Source organism: Anser anser (genome assembly GCF_964211835.1).
Source record: "Anser anser genome assembly, chromosome: Z".
In the NCBI taxonomy this organism is placed as follows: Eukaryota; Metazoa; Chordata; class Aves; order Anseriformes; family Anatidae; genus Anser; species Anser anser.
The window spans coordinates 85,710,531-85,720,050 of record NC_139723.1 but is presented as its reverse complement, the minus strand read 5'-3'; the positions used below and the strand labels follow the sequence as shown (position 1 = coordinate 85,720,050).

At 52.2% G+C, this 9,520-nt stretch overlaps 1 long non-coding RNA gene across 2 annotated transcripts; it reads left to right on the top strand.

The window, feature by feature from the left end:
* The first annotated feature begins 955 nt into the window (after positions 1-955).
* Positions 956-8,936, top strand: LOC310889129. 2 transcript variants are annotated; one of them, XR_014576396.1, is made up of 3 exons: positions 956-2,612; positions 6,815-6,927; positions 7,020-8,936. It is a non-coding gene; the product is annotated as an uncharacterized lncRNA (long non-coding RNA). The 2 variants fall into 2 exon arrangements; XR_014576397.1 differs by having other exon boundaries at positions 956-6,927.
* The last annotated feature ends 584 nt before the right edge of the window (positions 8,937-9,520 follow it).

Here is a 9,520-nt window from a genome sequence, read left to right as displayed (position 1 = left end):
GCGGTGCCTTCCCCACGCTGCTGGGGGCACCTGGGGCGCATCTGAGTGGGCGCGTGGTCCAAGGAGGGGCTGGAGCTGGGCAGGTCCCCATGAACAGACTGGGTTTCATGGGAAGGCTGCCCTGCCACCCTGCAGCCGTCCCCTGGGGGATCACCCACGGGTGCTGCTGTCCCCTCAGCTACCTGACGCTATGTAGACACCAGCACAATAAGGACAGGAAAGGCAGCCTTCAGCCAAAGTGGTGACAATTAACATTTCCCCTCGTTAGCCGGGATCTGTGTGTAACCCTCAGCACTGCATCTATTTTGCAGCACCCCCCCCGTGGAGCTGTGCCCACCCACACCCTGCAGATGATGACCCACGGTACCAGGGCTCTGTCCCGGACCACCCAGGAGCGTCACCCATCTCCGCCGGGATGCCCGAACATTTCCCACCCTGCTGGGACCCAGCAAAATGCTGCAGCAGTGGTCGCAGCCCTAGCTCCATCCAAAGCCTGACCCGTTGTCCCTGGGGGCAGCACGCTGCCCAGATGAGATGCCGGCCCTGAGCACTGGGGTTTGGCGTCTGGACTTTTTGCATCTCTGATTTTGCAACCCTTTTGACCAGGTTTTGACTTACACTGCCTTGGAGTTGCCTGGGATATGCTTACAAGTCCCATGTGAAGCTCATTATTGCCCATAACAGCAATAGGAAACACATGGACAATGCTATAGGCCCTTTTAAATTCATTAAAAGAACTTGAATATTTGTGATTGATTTTTTTTTTTCAATATTCACCCAATTTGAGCCTTAATCCCATCTAACGGCTGCAGAGGAGCTGTAACAAGAGATTAGCTCATGCTTAATGTCTGGTTAGTGCCTGAAAGGCATCTTGAACATGTAAAATGCCACAGAAATGCTGAATAATCTTATTTTTGTTGTCAACACTCCCCTTGAGCAATGCCCTTAAGCCTGACAAATGCTCACTGCAGGCGAAGCGAGTGCCTTCTCATTACATCTGAACAATCACATCTTATGCCCTGGCGCACAGAAAGCCCGCTGCGATCGTGCCTGGCGAGCTGGGGGCATTGTTTCTGAGCCCTGAGATGCAACGAGGACTGTCCATTTTCCAGTTACACCAGAATCTTTTGGTGTGAAGCTCAGATTTTTCTCGGTTTTGGTGTGTTGCTCGATTGCTGCCCGCAGCATCTGCCAAGCAGCGCATCCCCCCCACCCCAGCCTTGGGTGCCCAGTATGAAGGTGGTGTCCCAGGGGAAGGACCTGAGCTGAGCCTCTCCATTTTGCTCTGCTTCCCCCTTCCAGCCTGCAAAACACTTGGCAAGCGTTCTGCTAAATCCTACACCTTGCTAAAAGCCACCTCAGAGACAGCAAGTATTTTTTAAACCACTTTTTTCCATTATATTTGGCCCATTTAGGGGGGGACATTCCCCCTTCCCCGTGCCCAGCAGACACACCACCCATAGTCACTGATTTTCTGCAGCATCCCCAGACGACTCCAACAGGCCCCACAGCCGTGCCTGTGCTTTTCTCCCCGAGCAGCCCCAGATCGTGGCACTCCCAGGAGCCGGGGCCGCCCGCGGCCGCACGCTGCGCGCCGCATTGATCCGCACGGTAATTCCTCCAGCGGCGCAGGGCACGCTGTGCATTAATCTGCTCCTGTTAGCTGTAATTTGATAACATTAATGCTTGGAGCACAGCCTGCGGGAGCATATGGATGGCTTCCCACTTGCGCCGGGCTCCTGCTCTTTCTCACCGCGCGCTGTGACGCAGGGCCGGGCGCCGCAGTGCGTGCGGTTTGGGAGGGGAAGTCTCTTAATGTGGGTAATGCGCTCAGGAAGTCGCTTGTGAAAACAAAAACCCAGCGTGGAGGCAGCGACACGGGAAGGTCCTTGCTGCCTGTTGGGGTGCGCGCCACGGTGGTCCCGCGCAGCCCCTTCCAGCCCCAGTGAATTACGGCGAGTCGTGGGGTTGACGGGGGCAGCAGAATTAATAATGCGTGGTCGATGGGGTAACAGAAATAATAGTGCCTCCAGCAGGGCAGAGGGCTTGGATACAGGGAGGAACTGCCCAGTAAAATGAGGATAAAGGTGGAGGAACTGCCCAGTAAAATGAGGACAAAGGTGCAGCGCTGGTGCCGGTGCCGACGCCAAGGCAGGCGGCTCGCTCCCAGGCAGGACGGCACAAGGGATGCTGGCGTCTTACAGCACTGAGCAAACTCCCCTGGTGTCATCCCGGTCGCACAGCACCGGGTGCCAGCATTGCTGGACTGCCAAGCACTGCAAGGAGGCAGTGAAGCACAGCCAGAGCTGCCCCTGGGAGTGCACACGGGGCTGCTGCAGGGCTCGCTGCGTCCAGAGGAGGTGCAGAGATGTGGAGAGGGTCACAGTGAAATGCGTGCCTGGGGGGGGGTGCAGCGAAGTGAGACCCCGCACTGCACAGTGTGGTGCACCCCAGCATGCCATCCTCAGAGAGGCTGGTCCGTGGTGGTTGCTCCTCCTGCATGGCTCCTGGTGGCCACAGGGCACACGGACATGGGACGTTTGGGTTGCTCGCTGCTTTGGGTGGATGGCAGCCTCCTGCATCTGCTTTCTGACCCTTTCCTGATGGGCTCGGTAAGGACTGACTTTCTCGGGGTGAAACAGTGATAGCTCGTGGCTGAAATCGAGTAAGTTCCTTTAAATTTAAGGTCTGTTAAGAACAGCCTGGCCAGAACCTAATGTAGCTGGAAATATAAGAGCTGGAAGCTTAAATCCTTCAAGATCAACGATAAAAGTGCTTTTGTCTTCAGTAGGGCTGGCGCACAGAGGAAAACCCAGCTGTGTTACAGGGAGCAATCACTCTCCTGAGGCGGTGGGTCTCGACAAGGGGGGGATTTCTGGCTGTCATCCCCATGGCTTTGCACTTGGAGAGATGGCTGGGACAGGAATACCAAGGAAGCTTGATGCTCCGGGTCTGTTTTATTTGTTTGATGAAAAATTATCAAGGAACAAATGGGGAAAGTAGTTCTTTTCCCTAATACGTAAATGTTTTCCCAGTAAATAATTTATCTCGCCTGCAATAAATCTTGGGGAGCAACTTCTCTGACAGGCATCTCACCCTGGCTGTCAGCTGAGGGACATGCGAGAGAGATCTATGGGAAGAAGCAGAACCAAAATAAAGAGATTTAAAAATCATCCAGATTCCCTTTCTCCATCAGGTATAATTTAAAGTGATCCTATCCATCCCCGTTTCACTGCCTGCAGACAAAACAAGGTGTAACACATATCCCTTCAGAAGCACTTGAGATGATTAAGAGAAAGGCTTTCTCGGGCGCGTATTTCCTTGAATAAACACCAGCTCTCCCCGGCGCACAGCAGCGGGTCGGGTGGGGAAAGGTGCCGGGGATCCTGCCCCGGTGCTCAGCACCTCACAGAGCGAAACCCACGGATGGAAAAACTCAGCTGGGGCTGCAAAACGCCCGTGGGAACAGGACCCCAGGCAGGGCAGCCCTGGGCAAGGCGAGGTCTGCAGGGAGGGGCGGCAGGCAGGCACGGAAATATTTGTAAAAATAAATCTGCCCGTGCCCTTCCGCCTCCGCCCCGTGCTGCTCGCGCCCGTGGCTGGCGTGGTTTTCCAGCAAATATTCAATACCCTGCTGCGAGAGACGCGCCGGGCGGCCTCAGACAGCCCTGGCCCGGAGCGCCCTGCCAGCGCAGAGCATTGTGCCTGCGTCGTGCTTTCATATGGATGCAAGGTTGGGTTTTAACCAGAGCGCTCTAATGGAGATTAAACATCTCCACAAGCAGCTGCTCGATGGTGGTATTAAGTGGGGACTGGATGAAGTTATCAATTTAGATTGAACCGGGCAAGTTCTGCTAATGCACTCGAACAACAAAGGTGCACAGATGGTAAGCGAAATGCTTAGGGAACTTCTTAAGAAAAATCCAGCTGAGCCTTATAAGCAAATGTCCTTTGTAAAACCGGCATCTCAGGAGCGAGTGAGGGAGACTCTGTCTGAACTACTTTAATTAAAAATTTCTTCTGCCATCAGGGACCTGCCTGAAGTGTGAGATGTTTAAATTGGCCACATGGCTGCGGGGAGGAAAAAGCGAAGGCAGGATTTGCACGTGGCCCAGCAGTGCTTATTAAGGAGACGGCAATTCTGCTTTCGTTTTTTTTTCCTAAAAGAGAAAAAAATATATACCTTTGTACAATTCCCTCTGCTCATTTCTGTAGGGCAGGGGCACGGTGCCTTGAGCCCGGCACCTTGCATCCATTCAGAGGTCTTTGAAGCTGCCAAACAGAAACCATCGGGCTGGGCACCTGGCGGAGGCTGCCCCGCTTGACACGCATACCAGCACCAGCAGAACAGGGCTGCACAGCTTGGCCGATGGCTTTGAACTCGTGCATATGCCTCCCCGTTATTTAAATGGCCTGGTTAGATAACCATCAGCACCCAGGGATCGCCATTAATATGCACAAGAACAAATGTTCCCGATTTCAGCCCGTAATTTATTCAGACCGGTTGGTTGCAGCGGGGCTGCTGCTCTGCCATCGCCTTCAACCCGAAGCCTCCCGGGGCAGGGACGTGTCAGGCCTCAGTCACCTGTTGATGCACTCATACAGAAGCACTGATAATCACCAGGGTTGGGCCATGCTGTGTTTGAGAGGGCTGCAAGCCTGCCTCAGCGTCAGGGATGCTGCTCCTCCGCGAGGAGCGCCGCGGGTCTCGCTGCCTGGGGCAGGGTTTGAAGGCAAGGGACAGATGGGACTGCTGAGTAAGTGCTAATCCAGTGGAGCTCAGCTTCTGCTCCGTGGCTCACCAGGACTTCCAGAAGTGGTCTACAACATGACCACCGCTCCCGGAGCGTGCTAGCAGGTGGAATTAGCAACACTCCTCATTAGAAGGTCATGCCAGGAGATTGTGCCCCAGGGAACGGGAGGAGCGCGCACGTCCCGGTGCCACGACCGGGAGCCCAGGCTCAGCCTTCAGCAGCTGTCCCGTGCCGAGCCCTGTGCCCTCGGGCAGCAGGCTGGAAGCAAAGAGGCGGAGGTTAGAGACGTGGTTAACCACCACAAACACTGGCTTGATGGCCACATCAGCTTCATGCAGCTGCTCCTCGCAAGCTTTACCCCAGTCGCTGCCATGACCCTCACCCTGGTCACCCGTCCACAGACCTCTGGAAACGCCAGCAAAAGGCAGTTTGCAGGAAGACATGGCCACCACCACCGCCAGCAAGGCTGGGCATGGGGCACCCACCAACGCCCACCCTCCGGCCAGAAATGTGCCCCACCACCAGCTCCACGCCGCCTAAACCAAGGCAGAGAGGATGGGGAAAGAGAAAGAGAGTGCCTGCTGCCACAGGCTTTAGTTGCTTTAGTTGATAGAGCAGGGCAATGAATGACAGCAACGCACAGACAGCTCTTTCAGATCACTGGTTTTCCAAATCCTTCCTCACCCTGTTGGGCTAATTTTGCCCTTGGTCTGCATGGGAAGGGGAGTTCACCCTGCGTGTCTGCACCTCGGTGGGCTGGATTTGCAAATGCTTTTAATGTGTTTTGCACTTCTGTATCACGGAGTCACAGGATCATCTAGGTTGGAAGAGACCTCCAAGGTCACCCAGTCCAACCTCTGACCTAACGCTAACAAGTCCTCCACTAAACCATATCACTAAGCTCTACATCTAAACGTCTTTTAGAGACCTCCAGGGATGGTGACTCAACCACTTCCCCGGGCAGCCCATTCCAATGCCTCACAACCCTTTCGGGAAAGAAGTTCTTCCTAAGAAAGGGATGTTCTGTAAGGTCTAACTCTGGCTCATCCTGGGCTTCCTGGGGCATGAGACCCCCATTTCGTCGGGGCTGGGGGAGGGAGATGAAGGCAAAAGGCAGGTTCTGCAGGCAGCCGAGGGACAGTGTGCTGTTCCAGTTATCTGTGTCCGGAGTTAAATTCATCTTTAGGTACTGTTATTACTTACCTTGGAAATCCAACTGGTTGAGGAAAAAAACAAGAACACTTTGACAGGCTCTTTACACACCGATCTTGCTATAAATTGAAACAATACAAGCCAACTGGGACTTTTCACAGTGCAAAGCCATTTTCTCACCTGACAAACAGCCACAGGTATCGGCTCAGAGGCCTTACACCAGGCACAGCTCTGGTACCTCGAAACTTCTTGATAAAAGGACTCCAGCAGCCCCCCGGCTTCCCGGCAGCTGCGGAGGTAATGCAGCGGGCATTCCTGTAAGCTGTTGTTTGAATTAGATGCATTTTAAAGCATAGGTGGAGGCTCCTTTTCCAAAAAAATGAATTAGATATTGATGTTCGGCTCGTCTGCAGTTTTGTACGTACGCACACATACTAATGTACCAAATGCAACATAATGGCCGTGTGCCGCGAGCCCCGGCCTGGGCGAGGACTGCCCGGAGCTCGGAGCTGCTCGCGCCGGTGAGCATCAACGGGGGCTCGGGCTCCGCGCGCGTCGGTGATTAACTCAAACACAAATGGCTGAGATCAAAACTTTTCAGAAACCCATTAAAGAAAAGGCCGGTGCCAGATCGATAAAAACGCTGCCTGCAAGACCAATTAGCAAGCTATAAAACGGAACAGAGCAAATCGTGTATTCACCTTTCCTGGAGTCGCTTCTAGCGCAGCCCAGCAGTATGCGCGACTCTCTGTGCAGGTGCCTTATTCACACACACATACATTTTCATATAATAGTGTACTGTATTGAACTTTTTTTTTTTTTAATATTCTTTATATTGGGAATGGGAGGGCTTTCTTGTTGCGTCTTGATGCATTTTGATTGCAACACTCCTCTGTGCTTCATGTCAGACGTTTTCAGAGCAGGTCAGCGTGATGCTGCTGGCTTTCCTCGTGCATTGTGACTGGTGCAGAGTTGGACCCGACACCACTGATGCATCATTGTGTGCACTAGGAAAGCCAAGGTAAAGCAAACCCAGTGTATGAGGTCTAAGAGGAAAAGCTCTAGGATAAGGTCAACAGAGTTTTTGACTAAACACTGCTTCCTTCTCCCCAGGAAGGGAAGGCAGGGATGGACTGGGAGCTGAATTAGTCTGTCCAGGAGATCCTGATGCCCCCTCCATCCTGTGGCTGTCTCCAGATCCAGCTGCAAGCAGAGAGCAGAGGCTGCACAGGTCCCCGTAGGCAAAGAGCGCATGGGCATCCAGAGTTCATGACTGCTTGGCCCTTGGGGACACCTAAATTGCCTCAAGCTGCAAAACCATTTGTGGACCTGTCCTTGAAGAGGAAGAGATGGGGATCCTCAGCATCACACGGGGCTGGCATCCCATCCATCCCCCAGGCTAGCATCCAATGCCAAACACCAATGGAGAGAGATCAGGTTGGTCTCTGCAGGTACACAAAATGCTACACCAGGAACTGGAGTCAATGTTTTCAGCACAGGATTTTTTTTTGCCAGTTGCATATAGTCTCATATATTTTTTTCTGCTTCTCTGCACACTGATCTGACCTAGAAGCTAATTCACAGAGTATTTAATGAAAATCAAAGCTGACAACAGTAAGCTACTGGTTTTTTGGGTTATCCAGTATGAACCAAATAGCAAAATCTCTACTTGTAAGTCACAACAGTTTAACTTGGAAAAGTCCGTGCAGGTTCTAGTAATACACATCACTTGACCTGATCTTACTTGTAAGCCATTCCTAGAAAAGAAGTTGTACATAATACTGTGGCATCTCATTATGAGGTCCATTTTAGTACTCCATCTGCTGTTTTTGTGTATTGACGTTCATTTTGCAATCTATGTTGAAAAATGCCATCTCTTTACAAATTAATAAATGCTATGTGCTGCTCAAGTTGCTCAGGACAGCAGAGCTGTCCTTACCTTCAGGGCACCAGTTCCCATTTTCTCTTTATTTGTGGCCTGGCTCCGCAGAGCAGTGCCCCTGCTCACGATGGGGTCTCCCGAAATGCTCAGAAGCCACCCAGTTTTTCTTTCAGAGAAAGGGGGGCTGTGAGCACACGGACATGCCTCGTGACTCCCAGCTTTGCAGACACCCATGTGTCACAAATGCAGGCGGCTGCCGCTTTGCTGGGGTTTTCTCAGAAAGGTGCAAGAGGAGCAATTACCAGCTGCACTTTGCAGAGAGCCTGCCATCAGCAAAGGGCACTCGGGAGGCTTGCACGCCTAGGATGGGTTTCGGGGGAGGTGATTAAACCTTTGAGATGCAATGCTGGAAATAACATTCCAGTCCTGGATCTGGCAAGCGGACAGACGTGTGTCCGGAGGCAGGGTGGAGGCACATCGGGCCGATGCCGCCCCGCAGGGAGCCGGGCTGCCATTTCTCCGAGAGGATGGGGTTTGTTTGCTCTGGTTCCTTTCCAAAGCCATTCTGGAGCCGCAGAGGTGAAAGGATTTCAAGGAAACTTTCGAGATGCTCATTTGGTCGCATCCAAACCTTTTTTAAAGCATGCCTCAGCAGAACAACTCGCCGTTTCACACAGAAAGGCTGCGGGGTGCATCAGCAGAGAAATACCACGGATGGTGCTGAGTCCACGGGGCCTCTGGAGCCGTCAAAGGCCAGCGAGATTACATCCAATATCCTCTAACTGGTCCTAGAAGGAAAAATATGGGAAGTCTTTGGGGCGCAATATGAGCCAATTTGAAAAAGAAAAAATAGAATAAAACCAAGCACTAATTAAATGGGCTATTAAAGGTCCATCCACTTTGCTGTAGGAAAGAGCAGCATCTTCTGGGATGGATGCTTGCTAGTAAATCAGGAGGGCTTTGTTCATCTGCCAGCTCCCCCACAGGCTGGCTGGGTGGTCTTGCTGCTAGTCAAATCTCTTTGACCTCAGTTTCTCTATCTGCAAGATGGGGAGGAAAACGATGTATTCCCCTGTCCCCTGTAATGAATGCTGAATTCCAATAAAAGAAAAAAATAAAAAAATAAAGAAAAGAAAGTACCATAGAAATCTGAAGTGCTGCTGTTATTTGTTATACTGCAAAAGTTCCTGGGTGAGGATTACTTTTCTCCATTGTTATGACGGAGATTTTTTAGGTAGAGGGGATCCAAGAGGAGATCTGTCCCTGAGGAAGGAGACAGGAGGCAAAAGCTGCAAAATCCTGAAAGGGCTGCCTCCCCAGCTGGAAGAGCTGGGCAGAAACCCTCTGTCAGCAGACCGATAATCTGCTTTGAACGGTGGCTGGCAGGAACTGCCCCAAAACATCTGATGCCACCGTGGCTCAGTCAGGGCAGGCAGAGGGGACATAGCAGCGAAAGCGACCCAAGGGGCCACGCTCGACTGCTGGCAGGAGCCACACATCAGGGTGTTCGTTCAGCCAGATCAGGTTTCCCTGTGCTCCCTAAGCCAGGGCTCACCTGATCTCTTTATCAGTTTATAGTCTTTCCTGATCCAGTCTGTTTTTTAGTTAATTGCTTTTTACCTTGGATTATCTAGACCGAGCTTTTTACGTAACAGCCTTTGCTGAGATAAAGAGCATGATAGATGGAGCCTGGGTGCTGCAGTTTGGTATTTAGGCTGTTCTGTCAAGAATG